Raw genomic sequence first — 15,680 nt, 5'->3', positions numbered from 1 at the left:
GAAAACAGGAAATGGTGCTGTGGCTCAAATGGTAGAGTACTAGCCTTGAGCTGAAGAGCTGAGGGACAGCGCCCAAGCCCAGAGTTCAAGCCGCACAACCGACAAAAATTAAAGAAAGAAAGAATATAAGGTGCATTGATATCCCGGGGATTGAGCCAAGTAGAGATCAGGAAGTTCCACTCCTCGTGTCCTCTTGCTAACCCTCTAATTGCCAACATGGCCACTGCTTATTTATTCCACTGAAGACAGGAATGCAGAAGCCATCCACCCAAACCCTTGCCTCACAGAAGAGCATTTTTCCTTTCTGCTCTAAACACATCAGCCTGGCATCTCTCATCTGGAAGGACAGGCAGCCTCTGTCCAACTATTCTGCCCCATTAGCAGGTCGAATGTCATAGTTTTGGGACAATATGATCTCCATTGCTTCTTTAAAAAAAATTGTTGTAAAGGTGATTTACAGAGATGTTACAATTACATGTTAGGTAATGAGTATATTTCCTTTCAAACAGTCCTTACCTCCTCCCTCGTTCTCTCCCAGTTTTTCTCCTCCCATCTCCCCCACACAAGTTGTATAGTTTATTTCCAACATAGTGTCCAGTGAGTATCACTATTGAATTAGTTCACCCTTTGTCCCACCATTCTGTGCTTCCCTGTCCCCTCTCCAAATCAGATAAACTTGTATACAAGTATATACAACGTATATAGAAATTTTTTAAAAGTATCAAAAGGGAATAAACCAAAGGAAGAAAGAAAAAAAAACTGCAAGCCATACAATTAAAAAACAAAACCTCGGGCTGTGAAGGTGGCTCAGTGGTAGAGCGCTTGCCTTGCATGCATGAGGCCCTGGGTTCAATTCCTCAGCACCACATAAGCAAAAAGAAAAAAAGCTGGAAGTGGTGCTGTGGCTCAAGTGGTAGAGTGCTAGCCTTGAGCTGAAGAGCTGAGGGACAGCGCCCAGGCCCAGAGTTCAGGCCCCACGACTGGACCAAAAAAAAACAAACCTAAAAAACTCTTATTTCTATTTGTTGGAATTCATTTCAATAAGCAGCATTTTATATGGTCATATGCACATAGCTATTGAGCCCTTGTGAGCCTCTCCTAAGAATAGTCTTACTGGGTGAATGTTTAGAGTGCTATTTAATTAATCGTGTCCAAGAGTAATTATTTGTCTTTTACTATCCATTGGGTTTACTAATACATTTATAGGCACATTCTAATTATTACAAATGAAGGGAAACCATGCATTCTATGTTTCTTTGGGTCTGGTTTACTTCACTTAGTATTCTTTTTTCCAAGTCTTTACATTTCCTTACAAATGTGGCTATGTCATTCTTTCTCAAGGAAGCATAGAATTCTATTATGTATATATACCATATTTCCCAGACGCCCCTGAATGGACGAATGGACCAAGAAAATGTGGTATAATACACAGTGAATTTTTTTTTGTCGGGTATGGGGTTTGAACTCAGGGCCTAGGCACTATCCCTGAGGTTTTGTACTCAAGTCACTTTGAGCCACAGCTCTACTTTGAGTTTTTAGGTGATTAATTGGAGATAAAGTCTCATGGACTTTTCTGCCCAGGATGGCTTTATACTGAGATCCTCAGGTCTCAGCCTCCTGAGTAGCTAGGATTACAGGAGTGAGCCACTAGCACTGGCTCCATATTATTTCAAGCGACTTACGTTTTTAAAGGATTCATCACAAGACATTTAGAACCACATTTAGTGCTCTGACTACTAAACATGACTATAGACCATTTCTGTCACAGCCTGAAGCTACTGTGAAGCTCTCCAGAACTTTGGAGAAGTCTTCATAAAGAGCCAGGTCCCTTCTTTATTTTTTTTTCCTCTCTTATGGCTTCCTATACTGTGTATTAGTTTTGTTTCCTCTATCCAAGAAGGATTCTTCCTCTCCAGATGAGGACAGTTTTAGGAGAGTCAAAGCCCACAGCCTTGTTTGGTCCTGTTTGTCAGTCATAGCTTTCCACCAACACAAAGGGCTGTCTTGTTAATGTTCTGTCTTGATGTCAGTCATAGCTTTCCTCCAACACAAAGGGCCTGTCTTGTTCAATCTTGCATACTCTTTTCACAAAAGTAAGGTTTTAAGTATTTTAACACTGCAATAGGAAGAAGAAACCCTTGCTTAAATCATTTTTCAGTGACGGTGATTTCATTATAGAGCCAACTAACATCCCAGTACCCAACATGTCCCACCCACACACTGGAAACTCAAACCCACTATCAACACATGCAGACACTCATTGCTAGAGCAAAGGGACAGGGAAGTCTTTTGAAACATGCTGGTTAGACCAGCCTGTACAGGTCTCTCAGTATCCTTGTCCTCATTTGGTCCTTCCACAAGATGCACAATTCCACTGCTCTAGCTTACTGACCTCCACACTCTTCTCTTCTGACCATGATTTGAGCAAAGTCAGGAAACAGTTCCAGTCAGACAATGTTGGCTATATGTTAGTACCAAGTAAAGTTGTCCAAAAGGTACAGCCTGGGGACTCTTGGCCTCAGCCCCAGCTCCCATGTTGCTCTGCCAGGATGGCCCCCTGTAGTCCAAGCTTTTAAGAGAGTCACAGCTCAAGCCCAGTGCCAGGCTGCAGGCAATGTGGACTCAGCCCTACCATTCTGGAGTTGCAGACTAGAGGTAGAAAGAGGCCACACAAGGAAGCTTGACAGCAGTAGGGGTTAGAATCTTGGGGGAAGTACATGTAGGCAGACTGCCATCGCATGTCAGGCAATTTTAACGTGAGGCCAGAGGGCTGGTTAGCAGGGCAGGGGGAAAGGACAGGAAGAAGGCTGCTGGCAGCATGGGCTACTTTGATGAGTGAGGTGGAACAGCATAACCCACTTTACCATCCTACAACATGATGCACTTCAAATCACAGCATGATACACTCGACGCCACCCTTGAATTGGCAAGAGTGGGCTCAGGGTGCACTTGCATGAGGGCTGAAGCTTCACAGGCCTGCCTAGGGAAAGGAATGGTGAAGGGCAATGGTAAAGGGCAATGCAGAGCCGTGGGGGACTTGATCTACCTTGGAAAACATGGTTATGGCTGAAGGGTTGAGGAGGAGGGTAGGAAACTGGAAGCCAAAGATGGGGAAACCAAGAAGGTTGATGTTAACTTAGGCTGGATAGGGCCAGGGCCCTGGGCCTGGGCCACACCACCCTTATGGATTGCCTTCTGACCCAGGCCAATCACTCTTCTGTTCTAGATTCTTCTTAGAGGATATAACTGAAGAGACAGCCTCTCTCTGCTTCAATGCCTCATACCAAGCAGGTATAGCCCTTCTCATGTCCTTGTTTGTTAAACAAGGCCTGGACAAGACCCCAGCTCGTCCATCTTTCTTCCTTTCCTTTCCTCTTTCCCTTCTTCTCCTTTCCCTTCCCTTCCCTTCTTTCTCTTTCTTTCCTCCTTCCCTTCCTTCCTTCCTTCCTTCCTTCCTTCCTTCCTTCCTTCCTTCCTTCCTTCCTTCCTTCCTTCTTTCCTTCCTTCCTTCCTTCCTTCCTTCCTTCCTTCCTTCCTTCCTTCCTTCCTTCCTTCCTCTTTCCTTGTTTTATTTTTTTGTTGGTCGTGGGGCCTGAACTCTGGGCCTGGGCACTGTCCCTTAGCTCTTCAGTTCAAGGCTACTGCTCTACCACTTGAGCTATAGTGCCACTTCCGGCTTTTTCTGCTTAAGTGGTGCTGAGGAATCAAACCCAAGGCTTCATGCATGTAAGGCAAACACTCTACCACTGAGCCAACTTCCCTGCCCTCTCCTTGTTTTCTTGTTTTTTAATACTGGTCCTGGGGCTTGAACTCAGGTCTTGGGTGCTGTGTCTTAGCTTCCCGCGCCCCCCCCCCCCCCTTTAAATCAAGGTGGATGCTCTACCACTTAAATCACAGATCCACTTCTAGCTTTTCTCATGGACTATCTTGACTGGACTGGCTTTGAACCACAACCCGCAAATCTCCTCCTGAGTAGTGAGGATTAAAGGTAGGAACGGCTGACACCCAGCCTCGTTTCCTTTTCATGAAAACCAAATCAGCAATGCAAAGGGCTGTTAGGATGGCCTGCAATGCCACCTAGTGTCCAGAAGCTTATTTACAGCTCTCAGCACTGGCTCCCTGTACTAGGAGTAGCTCATTCTTCTTCAGGGGCCCAACATACTGTCTGGAAGGACGCAGTCTCCTGCACAATCTGGATCCCCTCCTTCCCTGATCACTTATCCTTAGGCTCCCTTCCCCCTTCCCATATTTCATTTTCTATTTCCATGTGTCAGACTATACCTTTGGTGCTCTTCTAATTCCCACACCTAGATCTGCTGTGGGATCTCAGCTTAAGATCTCCAGCCCAGTATGTCCACTTCCCTCAGCACATTGCCTCTCCGACTAGTGTGGGCCTCAGGATCAAAGGAGAACTTCATTCTAGCGCCAACAGAGCTTTTCCAGTGCCAAACTCAGAAAATATTCTCACCGAACAGTGAAAGTTAAAATGTTCCTATTTTGCAAACCTTGTATGTTGAAAGTACTAAGCAACCCACTAAAAATGGTTACACAAGTTTAGCAAGTTCATAGGATACAAGATCAACATGCAAAACTTACTTCTATTTCTATACGGAGGCTGTAAACCAACCAAAATAAAGAAAATTCCTTTTTGTGTGTGGAACTGAGTTTGAACTCACACATGATAGGCAGGTGTTCTACCAGTTGCAGCTACACTGCCAATGCAGAAAATTCTACTCCTAATTCCATAAAAAAAAGAACTCTAAAGACTTGGGAGTTACAGAGAGCAAAATAATTATATAGCTGAAAAAATTATTATTTGAAAAGTGTAACACATTGTGAAAAATCCTAGATACAAATTTATGGGAAGACATACCATATTCATAGATTTTTTTTAAAGAAAAGCTTAATAATGATTAAGGTAATGATACTATCTGGTTTGATCTATAAATTCCATGAAGTCCCTCCACATTTTCAACTGCCTGTTTACAAGTGGCTTCAAAAGTCTATAGATATGTAGTGTCACAGGCACTACCAGTGAGGCCAGGAAAAGATAGTAGGGTACTTCATGCCACGAGACGCAAGGCACAAGGTTCACCTGTGGTTTCAGTACTGGCACTAATAGCAGCTTCTTCCTGGGATGTTCACTGAAGCAAAAAGGCAAATAGACTCCCTGAGGTGCTGAAGCAGGTGATTTGGAACCTCTAGCACTTGTGCCATGAATACAAATAGCAGAGCAGAGCTCTCCAGAAGGTATTTGTTACCATGACAGAAAAAGTTACTATCAGATTGGTAGTGAGAGTGGACTTTTTGCTGTTACTATTCCCAGTGATGTGATCCAGAAGCCTCTTCAAATATATGGTGGGAGGAATTTGGAAATGTTTTGGATGCTGTCTAGAAAAGACTTCAAATGCTGGCTTTACAACTGCCTTGAGTCTCAGAAGGACTTTTGGAATTGAGCATTTGAGCAACACAGGAGCTATGAAAGTGTAAGGATTCTTGGTCATGAAGTGAATATATTCTGCATTGAGATAAACATGGGCTGGTGGGGAGGGAGACAGGTGTCAAATGTTGCCTAAGGTTAAATGAGATATGTTTGGGTGCATAGTTGACAAGGGGTGGGCTGTGATGGTTCATTGGGTGAAGTTGATTGGATTGAGAAGTTGCTACAAGATTAGAAAAGAATGCCTTTGTATAAGTCTATGAGGTCATTTGCAATGAAGAGTAACTAGTGGAAAAAAAAAAACCTGTCCCAAACAAGGGTGACACCATCCCATAGACAAGAGCATTGATGAAAGAGGTGTTTCTTTCTCTCTTTCTCCCCCTTCCTCCCTCTTCCTCCCTCCCCTCTCTCTCTACTCTGCCATCCCCTCCCTGTCATAATCATCTGAAATAGTGAGCTAGATGAACCTTTACCCCCTTTAAGCTGTTTCCTCAGAGGTTTATCACAGCAATGATTAGCACAGTTTCATTATTTTATCCTGTCACACAAACTCTCCAATCTGTGCTTTTCTCTGCCTTGTTACCCATCAAATTTACCATGAAGTCTTAGTTCTCAGTCTGCCTCAGTGTTCTTTGGTTTGCTGAAGTTGCTTCCCTCCCTCATACCTGGCCTTCCACTAGGCTGTCTCCCATCCCTGCTATTCGTTCCCTCACACAAGCCAGCCTCTCGCTTGCAAATTCTTCTTTTTTAAAAGTATAATCATAGCTAGGATTTAAATTACTATTAATATACTTTTAATACCATCACACATTTTCAAAGAAGGTAAATGCTAATATTTAACATTGCATTGACGGAGAATCTGGCGTTAGTCCATTTTTTTCCTGAAATCACAAAAGAAAAATTACTTTGGAAACTTTGCAATCCTTACAAATTCTTGGAAGAATAACACAGGAGATATGAAAAATGCTAATGCTGAAACTAAAGCATGCTGAAGGCAAATGGTATTTTACATGAACTCATATCACCTGTAACTAAAGATTTCTGAAAAATTAACCGAGGTAATGGCTAGGGCATGGGGACTGGAGTGAGGTGTTAGGCATTTGCCATTACTACATCCGAGTTTCACATGTTCTTGTGGTTTTTCCACTTGGGGATGAGTAGGACTGAGATTGGTGCCTTAATTCCAAGATCATACATGATCTTATTTCTGCCATTTAAAGTCTGCTGGATGAACCATGTCAGGCAGGAGTGTAATTTGTCCAAGGTACAGGGTTTGGTGTGCTATTTTTGTTGTTATCCTTAAGTGGTTTAGCATCTTTAGTTTTCAAATTACCCCCAGCAGCCAAAAGTCCAGTGGCTTGGCCCTGGGGATTCAAGGTGAGATAGACATTTTTTAGTGACTATCAAGAGCATGGTGAGCTTAACTTGATAGGAGTAGTTAGCTCTCGCAGGTAGGAGTCCAGTAGGTTAGACTGCTACTTTTGGGAGGCTAACAGTTTAATCTGTGGCCTTGATGTTTTCAGTGGCCTCATCCAGTTCAGTGTCCTCAGCTATTGAACTAGATCCAACAACAGGCTGTTGGATCTGTTCCGAACAGCTATGGCCCTCAGTTTCTTGCGTGCTCTTAACTCAACAAGGTGGCCCCATCTTAGTTTCAATCCTCTACTGCTGAAGTAGCTTTGGGGTCTTGTGGTTCCTCTGCTTTTTGGAAGTTTGAGGATTTGTGTACAGTATTGGAGGGAGAGGCTGTTTTCCCATCAGCCAGGTGTTTAGTGGCTGGGTCCTCTGTTCTTTTGGGGCTCAGGTCGTCTTACCCTTACTGATTGTTGAGGAAGCACTGCCTAATGTACCCTCAGATGCTGGGGTTATGGTTCCAACAATTTTGCCCTCAACTCTGAGAGCTCAGTTCTTTTTTGGTCAGTAGGGTTTTTGAAGGTTTAAAACCTTGTTCCCCCAGTATTTGTGTATTCGAGGTGAGAGGCACTGAGGACGTGATGCACTGTTTCACTTCTTTGCCTGTATAATTCAATCTATCTTTGAATTCATCACAGTTATCCATGAATGGGCAGCTCTTTGCTTTATACTCCTTCTTGGTGGTCAAGGTAGTCTAGAGCAGTTTAATGCCCTCTGCTATCAACTTCTGCCTGGAAGCAGGAGGCTCAGTAGCTTTTGCAGGAGCTCCAGTCAAATCACACAGTCTTGCTGAGCTTGGATGATACCTAGCCCTTGCCTGGTTTAGTCTGTTTGGCTGCTGAACACTTCTTAGCTGGAAGCCAGGTTGCCAATGGCTTGGCCTTCACTTAATTGGCCACTGAAAGTGTCTGGGATAGTCTTGATAGTCAAGGCAGGTCTGTGTTATTTAACTTCATCAACAGCAGATTTGGCCTGGCAGACCGGAGTCCAACAGTTTGGGTCCTCCATTATGGTATTAACTGCTGAAGCTGAGAACCCCAAAGGTTCCCAGGTCCCTTTCAAGGCTCACAGTATCATGCTCTTTCTTGTTGGTTGAGGAGGTTCTGTGGGGGTTTAATCTCCTGTGGAGTGCAACAGCTTGGCCCTGCAGGATTTCTCAGAAGGTGGAGTCTGGTCATTGCTAGGGCTCTGCGCATATCTCTCCCCTTCAAAGAAGAGGAAAGAGCTCTGTCTGTTTGGGGACTACATCATCAAAGATTTGAGGACATGCAATGGTTCAAAAATTGCTGTTGGTGATCATAAAGGAGGGTGTGCACAGATTATCTTCCATGTCAGAGATCCGAGCCCCAGGTGATGACTTGGGGTCAACAAGGGTTGAACAGCCATCAGCATTGGTCATCCAGGAGGGTCTGTGCAGTTTGTGCCCCTCCTCAAAAGGAGGAAGTCTGTCTGGTCTAACCTCCCCTACACTGGGGTACAGTAAGCTCTGACATATGTGATCAGAAGCCCAGAAGGGTCTATGCAGATTACCATCCTCTGGCCAAAACAGGAGCCCGGGAGATGTTCATCTGGGGGCTCCATCCTCCAATACGGGGACTCGTGGTGGTTGGATATTTGCCCATGTGGGCAAACCAGGAGCATCAGTGCTGATAATCCTCCTCTGTAACAGAGATGGGACCCCCAGTAGATGAGGGTCTTGGAATTCTTCCCTCCACTTGGGAGCCTACAGTACTCAAGTACTTGCCATCGCTGGTAACCAAAGAGGCCCTGTGCTGATTCACTTCCTGGATGTTAATAGAAGTCACCCTGCAGATGGCTGGTTGGTGGTAGCTTGACCTTCTGCTTTCTGCCCTGTGGGCTCCATTGGTCTGGCCCACCCCTTGGGCGCCCAGGGTCTTGTCCTTTTCAAGTCCTACTCTTTAGGTTGACCTCCAATCAGTACTGTATCAAAACATATCCTTAACTACAAAAACAGTTCAAAATCAGCAGCTTCCAAATCCTAGAATTGAGGTGTGGCGTGTGTGCCATGGCTCTCGCTCTTGGATCTGAAACAAAGTGAACTTTGTGATCAATCTGAGTCTAGAATGTGAACACCAGGATATGACTCTGTAGCTATGCAGCACCTCTGTGATGCTGTGGACGGGGCTGGAGGGGAAGATGACATCACAAGTGATGGGCGGGGCCATATGCTCCTTGGTAGTTTTCTGTTGGTCTCTTATGTGTCAGAATAATGACACCAGATGAAATGAATGACTTACAGGTTATGAGGTTGTCTATGGCTGGCAGAGGGTCCAGAGAAACGGAAGGATTATCTGTCTTTGGACAATTGGAGGATCCAGACTTTGGGAGTTTTGTCATCAGTTCTACTTGCATCCTCCAAAAAGCTTCAGATCCTAGCCAGGGTCAGGTGGGGCTGTCTTCTGTGCTTCTGTGCAAGGTTCCGCTAAGCATCTTGTACTAAAAAGGATGCGGCATATGAGGAATATTAGAGGAGATTGCAGTGCACACACACACAGGTTTTCAATGCAGAATTGCCAAAGAAATATTTCTTATGTGCTTATCATTTTCCAAGTACTGGAAGCTGAGAAGTTCCTACTGTCTTCAAGTGAATGTTTTAGTACATCCAAAGTAAAAAAAAAGAGGGGCATGAGGAACAAGAGAGAATTTTTAGATGTGTGTGTTTGGGTTTAGCTCTGCCAACCAGACCTAAAGAACTTAAGGGAAGGAAAGTGTCATGTAGGCTCACAGCTTCTGGTGGTTTTGTCCATGACTGTAGAGAGTATGTGACAAGATAGCAGCTCACAGCATAGCAGCCAAGAAGCGGAGAGATAAAACACCTATGCTCATAGCTAAGATATCTTTTTCTTTTCTTTCTTCCTTCCTTTTTTTTTTTTATAGAAAGCATATTCGGATCTTTATTAGAAAGTTGGCGACTGTTTGTGGACTTATGTCCCAAAGAACCTGCAGCCAAAGATTGCTTAATCTGAGCACTTATCTATATGTTGGCATTTATTTAAGGAAACACTGAGGCTAACTCTTGAGCTATACTAATTGGTTAGTCTTCCCCTTTATTTACGCTGCATCTTTTAAGCCAGTTTTGATACTTTCCTTTAATTTCCTTCTCTTTCAAATGGAAACAATGTCAGCATCTGTGGCTTGTTGTTGAATATTAAATAATATTGTTCCTTTCTACTCAATAAGTGATCCCAGACCAGTGTAGAGCGCCATCGCTGGAGGTTCATGGGGGCTCAGAATGGTGAATCTACTCCCATCTTCACTGCATCAGAAGCTACAAACAAATGTCTTAGATGATCCATATACAGTTTTTAAGATATATTGGTAAGTTAGTAAGTATGAAGCATTTAAGTATATCTCATGTACATTATCATCTTCATTGGTTTTTTGTTTTTTGTTTTTTTTGTTTTTTGTCAATCGTTGGGCCTGAACTCTGGGCCTGGGCGCTGTCCCTCAGCTCTTCAGCTCAAGGCTTGCACTCTTCCACTTGAGCCACAGCACCACTTCCAACTTTTTCTGCTTATGTGGTGCTGAGGAATCGAACCTAGGACCTCATGCATGCAAGGCAAGCACTCTACCACTAAGCCACCTTCCTAGCTCCATTGGTTTCATTCTCAAGCTCTAAACTATCAACTGTTCTACTTTATACTTTTGTCAGACTTGTGCTTCTAGTTTTATTATATACGTGACACTATTTTTAGTAAAGGCTAATTTTTTTTTTAAAAAGTACAAAGAGAGGGAGGGAATGGGTGACATTGTTCAAAAACAAATGTACTCATGTAACTGTAATCCTGATGTACAATAAATACATATATATATATATATATATATATATTGGTCTGACTGACAAAATAAATAAATAAATACATAAATAATAAAAAATATATAAATAGATATAAATAGTACATGTAGAGGGAAGTGGAGCTGTGGTTCAAGTGGTAGAGTGCTAGTTTTTATCAGGAAAGCTCAGGAACAGCAGCAGTGCCATAAGTTCAAGCCCCAAGATCAGTGTGAGGTGTATTAAATAGGTAGGTTTCATTAGGTAGCGATGAAGAGAACACCACGCAGTATTCAGGCAGGAAAGAAATTTATTTACCAAACTGTTGCCCCCACCCCGCACGGTGGAAAAGCATGGCAGAAAGGGGTGACCCATCCCTGGGCCGTGACTTAGGTAGGCCAGGGACAGGAAGAAGTGTGGCCAGATGAGGGAAAGGTCCCACACTGGATCTGGATGTGACCTCAGGGTCTGGGACCCTCCTAAGGTTAGATGGGAGGCATGTGACCAGAGGTGGCCCAGGATGTGACCTAGCAGGAGGGGAAGGTGACTGCTTCCAGGTATTCCAGTTACCTAGGCAACACAGATTTGGGGCAGAAACTTAGCCAAGAGGTAGGGAGGTGTCTACAGGACCTGCATAGCCCAGAGTAGACCTTACAATCAGCGCACAAACACACACACACACACACACACACACACACACAGAGAGAGAAAATACACATGTAGGCCAGGTACTGGTGGCTCATACCTGTAATCCTAGCTACTCAGGAGGCTGAGATCTGAGGATCCTGGTTGAAAGCCAGCATGGGTAGAAAAGTCCATGAGACCCTGTCTCCAATTAACTAGTAAAATGCCAGAATTGGAAGCGTGGCTCAAGTGGTAGAGCACCAAATAGCCAACAGAGAGCACAAGGTTGTGTTCAAGTCCCTATAACAGCACAAAACAATAAAATAAAACTTTAAAGTAAATTAGAGCAAAAAAAGGGGAGGAGATGATGGCTGGCAATTAGCTCAAGCAGTTCAGGAAGTAGAATGCCTCCCTCGCAAGCATGAAGCCATAAATTTAAACACCAGTAATAGGTAATAGGAAGTGTTAACGAGGAAGTGGAAAAGTTAAAATGTGCATTGCTTAGGAGAATGATATAGTCACTTTAAAAAAACTGTATGACAGCTCCACAAATGATTAAATATGGATTAGCTACATGATTCAGCAATTCCACTCCCAGTTATATGTCCAAAGGGAAGGAAAGATATGGTCATGCAAAAATGTGAACACATTCATAACAGCATTGTTCATATCTACCAGAAACATGGAAACAATCCAAATGTTCATCAGCTGATGAATCAAATAAAATCTACTATGTTTATTTGATGGAATATCATTCAGTCATAAAAAGACCGAAATACTGATATAACATAAATGAGAACATTATACCAAATGAAAGAAGAACCATATAATATTATATGACCCAGTTTATATGAAATATCTAGAATAGGTAAATATATAGAGACAAAAAGGTTATTAATGGCTACCTAGGGCTAGAAGAAATGGTGAAGGTGGGGGCATTTTTAATTTTAATTTTTGATTGTTGTTATAAATAATATACAGAGGGATTACAGTTACATAAGGCAGGTACATTTCTCCTTGGAGAATGTCACCTCTTCCCTGCTTTTACCCCAGCTTTTCCCTCAGCAGTTGGTTTTGAGTCATAGGTTTTCTTTTCTAAGGTTAATTTTGGTGATGAATGCACATCTCTGACTACACTAAAAAGTGTTAAATTATGTCCTTTGAATGGATGGGTTGTATGGAATGTGAATTATAGCTCAGTATAATTGTTAAACAACACTCCTTCTTCTTCTTCTTCTTCTTCTTCTTCTTCTTCTTCTTCTTCTTCTTCTTCTTCTTCTTCTTCTTCTTCTTCCTCTTCTTCTTCTTCTTCTTCTTCTTCTTCCTCTTCCTCTTCCTCTTCCTCTTCCTCTTCCTCTTCCTCTTCTTCTTCTTCTTCTTCTTCTTCTTCTTCTTCTTCTTCTTCTTCTTCTTCTTCTTCTCCTCCTCCTCCTCCTCCTCCTCCTCCTCCTCCTCCTCCTCCTCCTCCTCCTCCTCCTCCTCCTCCTCCTCCTCCTCCTCCTCCTCCTCCTCCTCCACCTTCTCCTCCTCCTCCTCCTCCTCCTCCTCCTCCTCCTCCTCCTTCTTCTCCTCCTTCTTCTCCTCCTCCTCCTCCTCCTCCTCCTCCTCCTCCTCCTCCTCCTCCTCCTCCTCCTCCTCCTCCTCCTCCTTCTTCTTCTTCTATTTTTGGTAAGTTGTAGGGCTTGAACTCAGGGTATGGTCCCTGAGTTCTTTTGCTCAAGGCTAATGCTCTGCCACTTTTAGTCATAGCTCCATTTCTGGTTTTCTGATGGTTAATTGGAGATAAGAAGTTCCTGGGAACTTTTCTGCCCAGACTGGCTTCGAACCATGATCTTTAAATCTCAGCCTCTTCAGTAGCTATGATGACAGCCACCAGCACTAGCACTTTACCCTCCTTTTTAATTCCGGTGCTGCCAGTCCCAAGGCTTGAATCTCTGATGTCCTCTGATGTCGTCAAGACCTTCTCTTGAGCCACATTCTCCGTTCTCATCTGTCCTGGCTATAGAAAGCTCTGTTTCCAGGTCACTAAACAGAGAGGCTGGTGGCTTTTCCCTGGGCATGCTTTGGAACCCTGCAACCAACCACAACACATGGTTTACACATTCATGTACTGAGGAAGAGACAGTGCTGGGAGGCCCCCACACCTGCTGATTGGGGGCACCAGCAAAGCAAGTGTGTGGAGCTGCTGGAGTTTAAACTCTATGGCTGTCATTATATGTGTTACTTTCAATTTCATTATAGACTAAGACCACACTTTGTATAGTGTCTATTATTTGAAATGCATTACCCTGATGTGCCTTATTGCCCAGAATGTGATCTTTCTTAGTGTCTTAGTCTACTGAAGCTGCTAAAAATGGCAAAGGCTGGGTACTTTAACAATAAAAATTTATGTTCTTATGTTTCTGTAGACTGAATATTTGAGACCAGAGTGCCAGCAAGGTTACTGTCTGACTAGCTCACTGGTGGCTGCCTTCTTGCTTTGTGTAGATACACAATTGGAGAGGGAGAGGTCACTCTAGTGTCTTTTCTTATAAAGACATTAATATTCTTGAACTAGGTCCCCATCCTGAGAACCTCATTTAACCATAACTACTTCCTTAGAGGCTTCAACTCCAAATACAGACATATTGCTATTAGAGCTTCCTGTATGAATTTTGGGTGTCTATTCTATTGATCTATGTATGTATGTATGTATATATGTGTATCTATGTATCTATGTATGTATGTATCTATGTATGTATGTATGTATCTAGCTAGCTACCTATCAGACTTTAGTGAAGTTTCCAGGGGACTTAGATAGAATGCATATTCTTGCTATGAATGTATAAAGTGCTCTACAGATGTCATTTCTATCCAAACTGTTTATCATACTGTTCCATTTGGTAGTTACTGATTTTCTGTCTTCTATATCAATCACTGATGGAGAACTATTGGCCTCACCAAAGAAATGAGTGGATGTGTCTGTGGCTCCTTGTGGGCCTATCTGTTTTTACTTCATGTAGTTTAACATTCTGCTGCTATATGTACATGTTAAGGATTGTTGCCCTTTCTTGGAGAATTGATCCTTTTTTTCTTTATGTTATTCTTCTCTATCTTTGGTGATTTTCCTTGTTCCAAACCTGTTTTGTCTGAAATCACAATCATTACTTTAGTATTTTTTATTTTCTTTTGTTGTTGGTCATGGGGCTTGAACTCTGGGCCTTGGCGTTCTCCCTCAGCTCTTCAGCTCAAAGGCCAGTGCCCTACCACTTGAGCCACAGTGCCACTTCCGGCTTTTTCTGTTTATGTGGTGCTGAGGAATCAAACCCAGGGCCTCAAGCATGTGAGGCAAGCACTCTACCACTGAGCCACCTTCTGAGGCTCTACTTTAGCATTTTTTAATAAGTGTCAAAGCACTATATTTCTTTCTCCATCTTTTTTGAACTACATATATTTTTGTGGGTGGATTTTTACTTATTTTGGTTATATTATTTTATATTTGATTTGATGATACTGAATTTGAACCAGGTGTTGTTCTTGCTAGGCAAGTGCTCTACCATTCAATATACACCCTGAGTCCTAGCTATGTCTTTATATTTAAAGTTGATTGGTAAACAACACCTAACTGGATTTTGCTCTATATGATTCACTCCATTTGTCTCTTTCCATTGGTATATATAGACTAGTCACATTTTGTGATTACTGATACAGTTGGATTTAGTCTATCACATTTGTCACTGGGATTTGCTATACTGGTTCTTTCTTATCCATATTTTCTGCCTTGTCTATTTTTTGAATAGCACACATAATATTGAGTTATTTTTCTGGACAGCTGTCATTCAGACAGAAGGAAATGATGTGATCATAAACGATACCAAAGCAAAGCTGAATCTTGCACCACAAACCAATGCTGTGCAGGCCAACTCTACATTTCTGATCTGCAACTCCTAGGCTCTGCCCAGCATCCTCTGAGTACTGAGTGCTTCGAAACTCTGTCATATACCATGAGATTAGGCCTACTATGGCTGCAAATGTACACATCATTATTCCAGAAACCATAAAAGTTGTTATTCTAACCACTATTTGTATAGTGTTTATATTACATTAGGTAGGACAAGGAGTCTAGAGATGATGTGGATCGGTCGTATGCAAGTATTGCACCATTGTATTTGAGGAATGTGAGCATCTGTAGATCTCAGTATCTACAGGGTCCTGGAACCACCTGTACATGGACACCAAAGAATGACAGCATATATCAAGGAAGTATTTGCTGGGTCTCCAGCCATTTAGTGTGAACACAGCACACCAAGGTCCACAGATCATCCAACACTGGTTCAGAGGGAGGCTCTAGAGTTGACTCAGATCATGTCTCCATCTTCTCTCTCCTAGATATGTGGCCTTAGCAGATTATTAACCTCCTGGTGTTTCTCA

At 42.9% G+C, this 15,680-nt stretch overlaps 1 long non-coding RNA gene across 1 annotated transcript; it reads left to right on the top strand.

Annotated features, from left to right (window-relative positions):
* The first annotated feature begins 9,093 nt into the window (after positions 1-9,093).
* LOC138825165 (uncharacterized) lies at positions 9,094-15,256 on the top strand. The gene is made up of 3 exons (XR_011371363.1): positions 9,094-9,260; positions 10,055-10,192; positions 15,082-15,256. It is a non-coding gene; the product is annotated as an uncharacterized lncRNA (long non-coding RNA).
* Positions 15,257-15,680: the final 424 nt, after the last annotated feature.

This window comes from Dipodomys merriami, unplaced genomic scaffold (genome assembly GCF_024711535.1).
Source record: "Dipodomys merriami isolate MVZ:Mamm:240054 unplaced genomic scaffold, mDipMer1.0.p SCAF_136, whole genome shotgun sequence".
NCBI lineage: Eukaryota > Metazoa > Chordata > Mammalia > Rodentia > Heteromyidae > Dipodomys > Dipodomys merriami.
Note: the sequence above shows the minus strand (reverse complement) of the source record. Positions and strands in the feature narration are given on the sequence as shown.